We start from the raw sequence: 14,376 nt of genomic DNA, 5'->3' as shown, positions 1-14,376 counted from the left end.
CTTCTCGTAGACAAATTCCCTGTAGACCCATAGAGGTATTTTTTACCGTCTACAAGACCCCCTTCAAAGTTTTCGGACCTAAACTGGCTTGCGTGTGGTCTGGAACACTTTGAATGAAGAAGTGAAAGGCGAACTCCTGATCGATCTTAACTCGTAAGGCGAACCTAGAATCGAGCATGTGCGATGTCCATGCGATTTAGGCCTGTGTCAGAGAACCGGGCGCGCGAGCTCTTCTCGCAGGCGAATTTCCTGTAAGCCTATAGAGGTATTTTTTACCGTCTACAATGTGTAATGCATGTGGTTAACTACCATGAAAGTATTTTTTGTTTATTTTCTTATTAAAATTTGTTTGTTGGCTCTACTTTGATAGTTTTTGTTCACTTATATCTATCTCTAAACTTTAACATTGTGAAATTTTATTATCTTTGATGTTTGTTTGAATGAGCTACACCCAATTTAAATTTTCATCTTGATAATTGAACTGACATGAAACAAATATAATTTGAAACCAATTTAAATTTTAATGTTATTTGGACCGATATGAAATCAAGCTTGACCTGAGGAAAAAAAATGTTGCAAAAGTGAAAAATACTTAAAAATAACATTATAAAAGGAAGATGAATTAAAGCCACAAGCCAAGATGATTATTTAAAAGTGGGCTAAAATGATACAAAAAAGAATATGAAGTTTGTTCTTAATCATTGATAGACTTCATTAAAAATAATAAACTAAAGACTAACGCTAACTCTAATACACTTTTGTATGATAAAAGCATCCAAATAAGCATATAAAAATTATTTTAAAAATTTATGATAATCCCTTCTAAATATTCCTAATTTTACTCAAAAAATTAAATTATGCTATAAAATATTTAGAAAATATTGTCTTTTATTCATTCTATTTTATTTTTTTATTGAGTTGAGATCAATCTTTCCCCAGAATTATGTTTTTCCTAGGCAATTCTAGAGTAGTGTCTTCATCGGCTACATCGATTGTGACATCAAGCTGGAGCTAGATTTCTTGTATTGTTATCTTTCATTGGCCTTGTTCATCTTTTGTCTTCTAGTCTAACTTTACAAGAAAGTTGAATGTATTTCTGATGTTCAACACAAATTTTTAGAAATATAGATTTTGATTATTTTTGTATTTTAATGAGAAAAAATATTAAGTATATGGTGCCGCGGCTAAGGCGCGGCAGCATACAGTACCGCGGCTAAGGCGTGGCAGCCTAGGGTGCAGCGGCTATTATAGGGGGTGCTATGGTGGTTACAAGGCAGTTATATGATGATTATTTGAAGTCCACGTGGCGGCATATCAGAGATAGAACGTGTGCTGACGTGGACAAGCAGTTAAACCACGAAAAAAGTGGTTAAAGGTCGTGGGAGAACGGTTTTAAGCACGATGGAACGTGCTGATAACCGTCTCTTTGGCCGCGGCAGCCTATACTGCCGCGCCAATAGCCGCGGCAGTGTAGACTGCAGCGGCCAAAGAGAAAACACTCGGTCAGTTATTTTGCCCCCGTTTCAACTGTGGTGCATTCCTATCCCTATAAATACCTCCCTATACACGAAATAAAGGAGGGAGAACATTTTGGAGCAGAAGAGACTTAAGTCTTTGGTGATTTTGAGGAAGAAAGAAAGAATTTTCACCCTTTGACAAGCATCATTCGGTGATTCCTAGAGATCTAAGCTCAGACTTGATCTTTGGAAGAGTGAACATCTTACATCGATAAGATATTCGCTTTCAAATCTTCACTTCGATAAACGAAGGAGAGATCCCTAAACACCCTCACGATCTGTGAATCGGTGGTCAACGAGCCAAAGCACTCACGACACAGGCAAAGTCCCACAAAGCAGGAGTTGATAGACAATTTCTGTGTTATTTTCTCGAGAGTTGTAATTTTTGCTTAGTTTCATTGTAAGTTTCTGTAAACGATCAAAGTTTAATGGAATCGACAATGGAGTCAACTTTCACTGAAAACAAACTAGCGACCACAGTGGGAGCCAGCGGTCTCGCTGCCAAGACCGCAGTGTCGCAGCCAATCAAGATTATCGTCACTGAAGAAATCGAATACGAATTCGATCAAGCAAAATTCGAGGAGTACTTATCATCCTCATCTTCGAAATCTCCCTCGCCTCGCAGGGGCAGGAAGATTTCCTCTTCTAAGAAAGTTCCCAAGTCTCCAATTCAAATTAAGACCGCAGAGGAAGATTCTTGCCAAGTCATCGCCAAGGAATCTCCCTGCAACATCTCTGCTCCCAATGACTCTGCACCAATTAAAGAGTCATTGAATCATGGCCATCCGATAATGACGAAGAGGGCTCACCAGAGACAGCGCCAGCGCCGCGCTCGTCAATTGGCTAAGGCCATGCAACAAACCGACGGAGTCCATTACTATACGGACTTAAAGTCGAGAAAGCAAAAGGTGAACCAATTGCCTCAACGGCAAACCAATCACATCTCTGCACAGCTTACGACGGAGGAATGGACTCTGGTTAAAAGAGCACGTTCTACTCTCAAAGAGTGTATACAAAGGCGTCAAGCAAAGGCGGCTCGCGCTCGTGCCCTTCGTCAACAAGCGCAGAGGAACAAGAAGGAAATGGTGTCTGAAAAGCCATCGAAGAACTACAAAGCTTGGGTTCCAAAAACTAAAAATACCTAAAAATTACAAAGGGGTGTAAACTCTAACCGCAGCAGCTCATACTGCCGTGGTAATTTATTCGATCGCGGCAGTCAGAACTGCCGCGGCACCTTGCTCAACCGCGACAGTGAGGACTGCCGCGGCACTTCATGTGGTCGTGATGCTCATCTCCGTCGCAAAACCACATCTGCAGTTCCATCGACACCCAATCCTGGTCCTTCTACTACGACAGCATCTACCACATCACCAGTGAAACCCTGGGTTAGCCCAGATTTGTCCAAATTCAAGATCACAATGACGGATTGCCTCGGTCCTTCAGTTGACAATCGAGGCAAAGCCCCAATCAAAGAAGATCCAAGTCCAGCAAACAAACCCTTAGTGGTTTCCTATATAGGGGGTCGTAAACACCCTCCTGTCAGAATTACTCCAGTCCAAAACGAAAGAATACCAGTTCACTCTCGTTTAGGACCTCTGAAAACTCCACACCCGCAAGGGGGTGGATTTAAAAATTCAACTTTGGATCGCTCAGAGGCGACGACCAGTCGTTCTGTGCATGTTAACAAAGTTCAAAGGCAAAAGATAGGTTGCTCAAATCACAATAATGATGAGCTGTACTATCAGAAGAATGACTCAAGAAAGAGAAGTGTCCGAGAAGATGAGTCCCATTGCGCATGCGAGAGACTCATTAAGGCAGTATTGACGGAATGCGGTTGCTCTAAAAATAATCCAACAAGAGTCTCTGTATTTCAAAGATTATCCAATGAAGCGTCAAGACCGCGGTTGCTCTAAAAATAATCCAACAAGAGTCTCTGTATTTCAAAGATTATCCAATGAAGCGTCAAGACCCAAAATGAGACGTTTCAATAAGAAGAAACCTGCAATCCGACAAGATGAGTTCCCTGAGGTCACTATCAACATGACCAATAAAGGAAAGCAAAAGTCAGTCAATCCCGACCCTGATTTCTCTCCAGGAGGGAGAGTTGAGCGGGGTCTTTCTCAAAGGATGTCGCGATTGCAAAGAAGAGCCAACCTACGTCGAGATTACAAGAGAATGCACGAGGGTTTATCTTCAGACGAAGAATTATCAGACACTTGTTCTGCTGTCGCTTCTGACGACACCGCATCCAGTGTTGGACGAGTCAGAGAATCGTTCTCAATCACGCCGGATCAATTGGCTCATATGCTGCAGGAAGCGTTGGCTAAACAACGCGAAGAAATTAGAGCTGAATTCAAAACCGAAATGGAGTTGACCATGCAGCAGATGCGAGATTTGCAGGTTCAGCAACACCAACCGGAATCGAGCCAGAGGGCGGAATCCAACCGGCGTAATGAAGAAGATGAGACTATCTTTGACGATCCTCCTCCAGATAAATACAACTCTGGAAGCGGTCTGACCAAGTCATCCACTCAACCTCCACAGATTTACTTGAAGAAAAGCGAGGAAGAGGACAAGAAGATGCATGATCTCGAGAGCAAAGTCAACGCTCTGATGACGGCTTAAGAAGTGAAGAAAACGGGCATTCCATACCCGTACCCCGAGGGAGTGGGACCTGATTCCTTATCCCCAGAAATTTAATTTGATTAACTTTACTCCTTTTGATGGCAGGGGTTCACCAACTCAGCACTTGATCTATTTCAAGTCGCATCTCGGCGCAATATCCGGGAACGAAGCCCTGATGGTCCGGTCATTCGTAGGAACCCTTCGCGGGCCTGCCTTCGATTGGTACCGACGCCTTAAGCCTGGGAGTATCACTAGCTAGGAGGATATGGAAGAACTATTCCTCACCAATTTCTTCGACGACGACACAGAGGTCTCAATTGGCACGTTGTTGGATGAGAAGCAGAAGGATGGGGAATCGGTCGATGTCTTTGTCAAACGATTCCGGGACAAAGCGGTGAACTGCAAAGATCCACTCACAGAGGAATTTATTCTGCAAACATGCCATAATAACTTGTCCTTGGATGTATTAGAGGTGATGGGGGTTGTACCCTCTAAAACTTGGAAAGAACTGAAAGTGAGAGGTGAACAGGCTGAACGCTTTCTCAAGAGAAAGAATTTGGAGAGAGGTTTGCCACCAGCTAATAATCAGAATCAAAATCAAAAGCAGAACTTTAACCCTCGAGGCAGAGGAAGAGGGTCGCGCCAAATCAGAATCAGCAGCCCCTAGGCAGCCCAAGACTTCTGAGCCTAGATTTCCGAAGGAATACTCTTTCAAAGATGATGAAGTTCCAGTCATCTTCAAATACTTGTTAGAGAACAACAAGATCAAGCTTCCACCGGTCACAAACCAAGAAGAAGCAACGAAGATCAATGACCCAAAATATTGTGCATATCACAGGAGGGTCCACCATCCTACCAATACGTGTTATGTATTAAAAGACAAAATACAAACATTAATTGATGTTGGTATTGTGACGCCGAAGCCAAAGGAGAAGAAGGTAGGCGCAAACGTAGTCTCAATTAGCTTCGGATCGGTTCCTTTGTCCTGGTTTCAAACCGAGCCAGTATCAAAGGTCAAAGTACAAACCATCAACGATGACCCCCATGGACAGCGCCAAAAAGGGCTTGTATCTCACACAACCCCCAACGGCGAAATCCTTTGGGTTCATCCGGATTTGCTTGAAGATGAATAGTGGACAACATCCACATCGAAGAAGAAGTCAAAAGGCAAGGGAAAAGAAAAGTCCTGTTATGGAGCCTCGGCGATTCCTGAGAAGAACGATGAGGAGATAGCAGCTTTACCACTTTCTGATGAAGAACAGGAAGTTTTTGCTACAAGGGGTGGGAATGAGTACCATTATAAATATCCTGAAACCTCTGACCCAAATGCTACAACTCTAAAGGAGCTGGGGGTAGTTGCAACTCCTCCAGTAGCAGCCGAAAAACCTCAGAAAGTTGTTAAGCAAAAGGAGAAAGAACCTCAACACAAAGAGGTTCAAATTCCGAAGCAGTCTCGTTTTAGTCGACCGATTGGACGAGACAAACCGGAAAGCTCAAACGCACCATATCGTTTCGACGTTATGGCTCAGCTGGCTAATATCCCAGCAAGAATCACATTGTACGAGTTGCTGCGCCTCTCGAAGGAAACCAGGGAAGCTTTACAAGAAGCTTTGGCTGATTCTGAAGTATTCTTAACTCAGGTCAAGCCAGCTCCTGAAGAGCCAGAGTCATCAGTGCAGCATTGCAATCTGGCAGCCACCAAATTTCCTTGCATTGCTTTCACAAAAGAAGACATGCAAGTCAGGAATTCAAAGCATGATAGACCGTTATATTTTACTGGATATATCGGCTCGAGCGTCGTCAACCGGATTCAAGTCGATCCGGGTTCCGCTGTTAGCATCATGCCACTTCGGTTGATGTACCACCTCGGAATTCCCGCCAGCAAGCTAGCCTCCACAGGAACGGTTATCTATGGGTTCAATACTAGCAGATCAAGACCGTTGGGAAAAATCCGGGTGAAATGTCAACTCGGAGATTTGAAGTCTGAAGTCACCTGCTATGTGATCGATGCAGAGACTTCTTATAACTTACTGTTGGGTCGTCCATGGATCCACGGTAATCTTATAGTTCCCTCCACCCTCCATCAGTGTTTGAAGTATGTCGACACTAATGAGGAGGTCAAGACGGTGGTCGCGGATAAGCAACCATTCAAGGGGTTAGAAAATTACTTTACTGACTCCCTTCTTTATGGTGCTGAGTCCGATACTGAACCATCGGCCCATGGCACGGACAGCGGAGAAGAAGCTGATACCGAAGCCGGACTCGATTATAGTGAAGGTCTTGTACTAAATGACATTGAACCTCTTGTAATCAATCTTGACGGTGATGAATCGTCGGACGAAAGTTATAACTGGCAACTTGCCGATGAAATAATAAAGGGTGATTTAGAGTACTCGCGTTGTCTTGATGATGTAATGCAGGAATTGTATGACGATCCTAGTCTACACATGCCACTTCGTTCGTCTTGCACGACGATAAAATATCTTCAAAATCCAGTCAGAACAACTGTGATTCTACCCGCAAAGACAGGGGGTGAAAAAGAAATAATCTTTAGAAAAGGGGATCCATCCCCAACTCCTGATCTTTTCTTGGACACCAATTCGGATGAAGAAAAACCCGGGCGACATTTCTCTCGGTATAGTTCACAAGCGAATGGTTATATGACAAAGCAAGGTTATGACCTCTCGCTCGGTGAGGGCCTTTATTTTGGTCAAGGTGTTAGGGTTCCACCCCGTCCTGCCTATGTACCAAAAGGAAAACCAGATAATTATTACAGTCGTAATAGGGGTCTGGGTTATACTTCATCATCCGATGACGATTATGGCCAACAGATTATTAACCAATTAATAGACAGGAGTGGGCATTCATCCGACACTTCAAATTGGGATTCTGATGTGAGCATTGGAGAAAAGTTCAAAAGTCTCATGTCAAACATGGCAACAGTCGATCCTTCTACAATAGAAGAAGACGATCAGTTGCCCACTTGGGAAGATCATTGGACACATTACATGAATATCCAATACGGTCATCGATTCGAGCAAAGAGAACCTCCTACTGAGGATAAAGTAGATCAAGTTAATATGGGTGACGAAAGTAATCCGAAACCTATATTCATTAGTGGTGATCTTCCACCGGACGAGAAAGAGGAACTAATCGCCCTCATTCGAGAGTATATCGACGTGTTCACTTGGAATTACGAAGATATGCCTGGACTCGACCCAAACGTAGCAATGCACAGCCTTAACATTAAACCGGATGTTAAACCTGTTAAACAACAACAAAGGCGGTTTCGTCCGCAGATTATGGAGGCAATAGAAGCTGAAGTCAAGAAGCTAATTGATTCAGGTTTTGTCAGAGAAGAACAACATCCTGAATGGTTGGCCAATATCGTACCAGTCCTTAAAAAGAACGGAAAAATTAGAATCTGTATTGACTTCAGAGATCTGAATACGGCCTGTCCCAAAGACGATTTTCCTCTCCCAATTACGGATGTCATCATTGACAATACATGCGGGTTCGAAAGAATGTCATTCATGGATGGATTTTCTGGGTATAATCAAATCAAGATGCACCCGGATGATGAAAAGCATACAACATTCAGAACACCCCTTGGCGTCTTTTGTTATACTGTTATGCCATTCGGTTTAAAGAATGCCGGCGCTACATACCAACGAGCAATAACGAAGATCTTTCAAGAGCACCTCCGGAAGACCGTCGAATGTTACGTCGATGACCTGGTCGTTAAGAGTCATGATAAAAATGACCACATTAACGATCTGAAGACAATGTTCGAGCTTATGAGAACTCATCAGCTGAAAATGAACCCGACTAAATCCTTCCTTGGAATGTCGAGCGGTAAATTTCTTGGATTCGTCGTCACCACAAAAGGTATTCATATTGATCCTGATAAGGTGAAGGCAATACATGAGCTACAACCCCCAAGAAATCTTAAAGAACTCAGAGGGTTGCAAGGTCGATTGGCATACATCCGTCGGTTTATATCAAATCTGTCTGGAAAATGTCAACCGTTCTCTAAACTCGCGAAGAAAGACGTGTCGTTCGTTTGGGATGAAGCATGCCAAAAGGCATTCGAGGATATTAAGAAATATCTGGCGAATCCACCTATTCTTGTTGCACCAAAATCGGGCAAACCGTTTTTGATTTATGTCAAAGCGACGAGCCATTCGTTAAGTGCATTACTTGCACAAGACGACGATAACGGTCACGAACAAGCTGTGTATTATCTGAGTCGTACATTGGTAGGAGCTGAGTCTCGTTACCCGATGATTGAGAAAGAATGCCTTGCCTTGGTATTCGCAATTCAGAAAATGCGACATTATTTAGTTGGACAGACAATCTATGTCATTTCCAACATAAATCCCGTCCGAGTATTCATGACCCAACCGGCTTCCATGAATTAGCGTTTAGCCAGGTGGGCTTTACTCTTATCGCAATATGACCTGTACTTCAAGCAATAAAAATCAGTTAAAGGAAGAGCTATTTGCGATCTTCTGGCGGAAAACCCTACGAAAGATGTTGTCGAATTGTACGACGATCTACCAGATGAAGCTTACGAAGTTAATACCACCTCACATCAACAAGTGTGGTAATTATACTTCGATGGGGCTTCCCGATCAACCAACGTAGCAAGTGCACCCGGATGTTCTAAAATCTCCTCAGGAGTGGGGGTCGTTTTAGTTTCCCCGGAAAAGCACGTCTTGCCTAGAGCATATTCACTGACCGAACCATGCTCTAATAACGTGGCTGAATACAATGCATTAATAATCGGACTTAATTTCGCCAAAGAGCTGGGGGTCGAATACCTTGAAGCTTTTGGAGATTCTCAACTGGTGGTTAATCAAATACGAGGAGAGTATGAAGTCAGAAATCGAGACCTGATTCCATACCACCAGGTGGCCATTGAGGTGGCAAGCTCGTTTGAAGAATTTTTCATCGAGTACGTTCCGCGTCTCCAAAATACATACGCGGATGCATTGGCAGCATTGTCAGTATCCTTGGCTCAACCTCCCGAAACAGAGCAATTAATTACAGTGAGGACTCATCAGCTTATTGTTCCAATCTACGATTCGAATGCTAAAGAGGTATACTCAACTGGAGTTGAACCCGAAGTTCGAGATTGGCGTTTTCCTATTATTGACTACGTCTTACATGGTATATTACCTGAAGATGTAAGAGAAAGGGAATCGATTCGGCGAAGAGCGCCGAGATTTTATTACAATGCCACATCGCAAATGTTGTATCGACGATCGTATGACGGTCTTTTACTCCGTTGTTTATCCAGCAAAGAAGCGGAACAAGCACTCAAAGAGGCGCATGATGGGATATGCGGTGCACATCAGCCCGGTCCTAAACTCTGTGATTGACTTAGGAGAATCGGGTATTACTGGCCAACTATGGTAAAAGACGCAGTCGACTACGCACAACAATGTGAAGTGTGTCAGTTACATGCAAATTATATGCACCAGCCTCCAGAGTATTTACACCCATCGGCGACATCATGGCCATTCGAAACTTGGGGAATGGATATAGTAGGTCCAATTTTTCCGCCTTCGGTTAAAGGGGACCGTTTCATTTTGGCAATCACCGACTATTTCTCGAAATGGGCAGAAGCAGTTCCACTTAGAGAAGTAAAGACGACTGATGTTATCAAATTTATCAAACACCATATCATATATCGGTATGGTGTGCCAAGGCGAATAGTGCACGACAACGGTCCTCAGTTCGTGAGCAACGTATTTATCAAATTTTGCGGTAAATTCGGGATTAAAGATGTTTCGTCGACTGTTTATAATCCTACAGCTAACGGATTAGCCGAAGCTTTTAACAAGACTATCATCAAAATTCTGGCAAAATTAGTGAAAACCAATAAACGAGATTGGGACGACAAACTCGGCGAAGCTCTCTGGGCTTATCGTACGACCATCCGCACGCCTACCGGAGCCACCCCGTATGCTTTAACATATGGGTGTGAAGCCGTCCTTCCATTGGAAATACAGATTCCTTCTCTCCGCATCGCTCTCGTAACGGGAATGACGACGGAAGAACATCATCAGAAACTTCTCAAGGAATTAGAGATGTTAGATGAGAAGCGCTTGGAAGCTCAACAACAGATCGAGTTTTATCAAGCTAGAATCTCTCGGGCTTTTGATAAAAAGGTCCGACGACGAAGCTTTAAAGAAGGAGATCTGGTTCTTGCCGTCCGAAGACCTATGATTCTCACTTCTAAGAAGAAAGGCAAATTTGAACCTAAATGGGAATGACCGTTTGTAATAGAAACAGTCTATTCCAACGGTGCTTATCGCCTGATTACCCAGGATGGCAACAAATTAATGATGCCAATAAATAGGAAGTTCCTGAAAAAGTATTATCCGTAATACGTTCAGGATAACCTATGTAAAACGAGAAGTTCCTAGAGAATCCTATATAGGATATTTCAGGATAACCCGATATCAGTTGATTATTCTAAATGAAAACTGATTATGTGAATAATCTATTCTTAATTATTATAAAAATAATTAAGATCCTCTTACTACTTTTGTTGAGAGGAGATTTAATGACAGTTAATCTTTCCTCACAAAACCCTGTAACGTGATCATGGAAGAGGAGATTCGATAATTTGTAACCTCACACCATGAAACCTTCACCGATCGGATCGACCAATAGTCATCAATCCGTATCAGTCAACAAATTATTGTGTTAAATTCTTATGTTTGAAATCAAAACTTCCCACCGAGTAGTTTGTGCAAATCAACGAACTCATTGTTATTTGCACCCTACTCCAATTCCTCACCTGGTCAAACCTTTAAATAGTTAGGACCATAACCAAAATCCCCTCTCGATTCCTTCCATGAACGAGAGGTCCACAAAACGAGCGGTCAAACCTTCCTACAGTTAGGATCGTCTTAAAACCCCCACTTGGTCAAACCTTACTACAGTTAGGACCACAGCCAAAATCTCCTTTCGATTCATTTTTGCGAACAAAATGTCCACTTTTGAATTGAGTAATCAAACCTTATGATAGTTAGGGTTATTCAAACCAACCCAGATTCTCTAAGTGGAGATTCCACTTTGAGTTTCCTTTCACCAGGAGATAGAATATAAAATTCTTCCTCTCCGATTCTGGGTTTATCTCTACCAACAAACAAGAGACCAAGAGATAGAATATAAAATTCTTCCTCTCCAATTTCGGGTTTATCTCTACCAACAAACAAGAGACCAGGAGATAGAATATAAAATTCTTCCTCTCCGATTTCGGGTTCGTTGTCCAATATAGGAAACGCAACCTACTCACACTTTAAAATCCATGTCGTTCATACATGGGGGATGTTATCTCTATTCCTTATTAGAGATAAGCCTATATCTAACACATGTAGCCTACATATTCAACATTGTAGTCTAAAGTCTAAAAGAGTTTAATTCTTTTAGCCCAACGTCATATGTGAAACGGACCTAGATAATTCACATACTAGTCCGACTCAAACGGTAGTCGGTAAAGGCATATCAAATCCGTTGATGGCTGAGGATTTGCTAAACAAGAATGAGTAATCATAATAAAATCTTAATAAGCAAAATGATTCAATATATTGACCAAGAGTGTTCAAACAAAGCTAAAAAGAAATATATGTTCTCCAATTACAAAAGTTTATATTGACTAATCTGATTTTCAAGTTTTGAAAGCTCTAATGCATAAGCCTATTCAAGCTCAGCCGCCAATTTAATTTTGAAGACTTCTTCGTCAACACTGTGAAGCGCGGCGACCTCTTGTTCCTTTTCAGCAAGTATTTTATCTTGAAGGTTCAGCTGCTGTAACAGGTTTTCTTCAACCTGAGTTTCCTGCGTCAACTCGGACTCCAAGACCTCATGAGCATCCTTGGCCATTGCAAGTTCCTCCTCTAAGCGAGCTATTTCCGCGCGACTCGATTCTAAATCCCGGCGTAGGTTAACCTTGGCTTGTGTTCTTTTGCCAACATTCACCCTAAGTTGATCACTTCGGGCTCTTAGCTTTTAAAGTTCGAGGTTAGCTGATTGTTGGGAATCATGCCACGCTTGCAACTTGGATTCCATGTGGGAAGCGATGTAAGAGGGTATGCCTTTGGTACGAAGAGCTTGTAGAAGTTCAACATGTCGCTTCAAATCAACCAAATAAGCGTTGATTGAATCGGCTAACTCATTATACCCTTCCTCTTTGAACCCTGATATAAAACGCCCAAGAGATTTGTTATAACTCTCAAAGTACGATCCTTTGAAGAGAATACGATCCACCATAGAGTTCAAAAAGAGGATGAAGCCTTGGAGGTTAGAACAGATGACAGCCTTATCCGGATCCTCGTCTGTCAATAGAGCTTGGATGCGGTCTGATAATGATAAGAAAGAAGCTGCGATGAGGACAAATAAGTCAGTACAGAACATATATATATACATGCAAGACAACAGGCTGAATCATACCAAGTTCGACGGAAAAGCCTTCAGTATGACTTGGTTCACCCAAGGAGGGTAGTCCGGCTTCCGGAACAATCAAGGTTGGTTCAAGAATGACAGCCGTTGATGCACCCGCTACATCAGATGCTTTTTAAACTAAAGCCTCTGAAGACGGCGGGTCCAAACTAAGAGGCTCCTTAAGAGGGGATTCTACAAACAAAAGAAGTACAATGAGCATAATGGAATGTTAATCCGAAAGTTGAAACAAACAATGGGTAAAACTCACCAACTCTAGGCACAACAGGTTCAGCTTCGACAATAGCAGAAGTTGGAGGAGTAGCAACTGGCGGTTCAACTTCAGCTGGGGGACCTGTCAAAAGTAGGAAACCCATGCCTTCTGGCTGGTCGCACTCACCAATGACGATAGACGCATCAACTTCATTCGTTGGTCCTACGTCTAAAATTCTTATTTCAGTCATCCAAAAACAATAAGAGATGAAAGTATAGTTGAAAACTTGAGTCTGAAAGAGTATACCTTTTGATGCACCTACTTCAGTTGAATCAACTCGAGTAGTTGGTCCTGCAGTAGCGGATGGAACCAGAGTTGACAATATATCGGAGATCTCCTGGTGTACATCTTCGGAAATATCAAGATCGAAGTCACGTTCATCGAAATCTCCAATACCCATATCATGGGTAAGTTCTGTGTCTCTCGGTTCGTTGACAGGGATGTCTATTAAGCAGAAGAATCCGTCAACGCACATGCAAGAAATACAAAAGAATCAAAGCAAACAAAATAAGATTACCTTCAATAGCAGTTGCGGGATCAGCAGCGCTACTACCCGCACTCACCTCCTTTAGTTTAACTAAAAGAAGATAAAGCGCACAAGTTAGTAGGAGAGGAACACGTTCCGATCCACTTATCTCCCGGAAATGCCCCCCAAATGAGAAAACATCTGTACCTGTGTCAGCGGTTGGCGAGGTCGATGTAGTGACCGGAGGAGGGGCAGTGTCCATAGTGAGGGGTTCTTCACTCATCGCTCTTTGTACCTGTTGAGTGAAGCTGGATTCATCAACATCCATTAAACCCGGAGAAGAAGGCTCGGGAATGATTTCTCCTTCCTCTTCTGGCTCAACTGCAATAGCAAAAGAATAAATAAGATGCTATATTCAAAGATAAGATAATGAAAAGGAGACAAAATGAGATCTTACCCCCTTTATCAACTGGAAGATCCTGAGTAATTTTCTCTTCAAGTAACGGGGAAAGTTGACGATGGTGATGAGCTGTCTTCTTAATCCTCTTTGAAGCACGAGAATCACGAGGAACCTCGGAGCTCTCATGGCGAAACTTGGTACGTAGTTCGGTTCCTTGAGCTGGCCGAGGTTGAACCTCAGAAGGAGCAGTAGGACGAGATCTCTTCCTGCTAAGAAGCGGGACAATGTCTTCTTCCTCTTCTTCCGCCTCTTCCTCCCGCACGGGCCATTGAACAGTCATCTTGTTGGAAGTCGACAAAGGAATATTCTTTTCCTTCATCTGTATACCTTTTGAAGGAATACCCGGTGACGAGGGTGAAGAAGCCCGACGAGTTCTGTAGGCCACAGGAGAAGGAGGAATATTAATCTCTGTCTCATCTTCCTCACTGGATGTTTCGAAGTCGTCACTCTCTTCGGAATCAGCTACCTGTTTTCCTTTGCGGGAAGATGTAGCAGGTTCCTTTCCTTTTTTAGATACAATTCTCCGAACCACGGCCTCAGATTCCAGTTCGGAAAGCTTCTTCTTCGCAAGAGGAGTGTT

General features: G+C 42.8%; 2 long non-coding RNA genes across 2 annotated transcripts; both read right to left on the bottom strand.

Annotated features, from left to right (window-relative positions):
• LOC109825045 lies at nucleotides 12,736-13,028 on the bottom strand. Its single transcript, XR_002242880.1, has 2 exons — nucleotides 12,868-13,028; nucleotides 12,736-12,791 (listed from the first exon to the last, which is right to left on the bottom strand). It is a non-coding gene; the product is annotated as an uncharacterized LOC109825045 (long non-coding RNA).
• On the bottom strand, nucleotides 13,204-13,586 carry LOC109825305. The gene is made up of 3 exons (XR_002242971.1): nucleotides 13,544-13,586; nucleotides 13,388-13,447; nucleotides 13,204-13,314 (listed from the first exon to the last, which is right to left on the bottom strand). It is a non-coding gene; the product is annotated as an uncharacterized LOC109825305 (long non-coding RNA).

The sequence above is a fragment of the Asparagus officinalis genome, chromosome 10 (genome assembly GCF_001876935.1).
Source record: "Asparagus officinalis chromosome 10, Aspof.V1, whole genome shotgun sequence".
In the NCBI taxonomy this organism is placed as follows: domain Eukaryota; kingdom Viridiplantae; phylum Streptophyta; class Magnoliopsida; order Asparagales; family Asparagaceae; genus Asparagus; species Asparagus officinalis.
The sequence above is the reverse complement of the archived record's forward strand: the minus strand, read 5'-3'. Positions and strand labels throughout refer to the sequence as shown.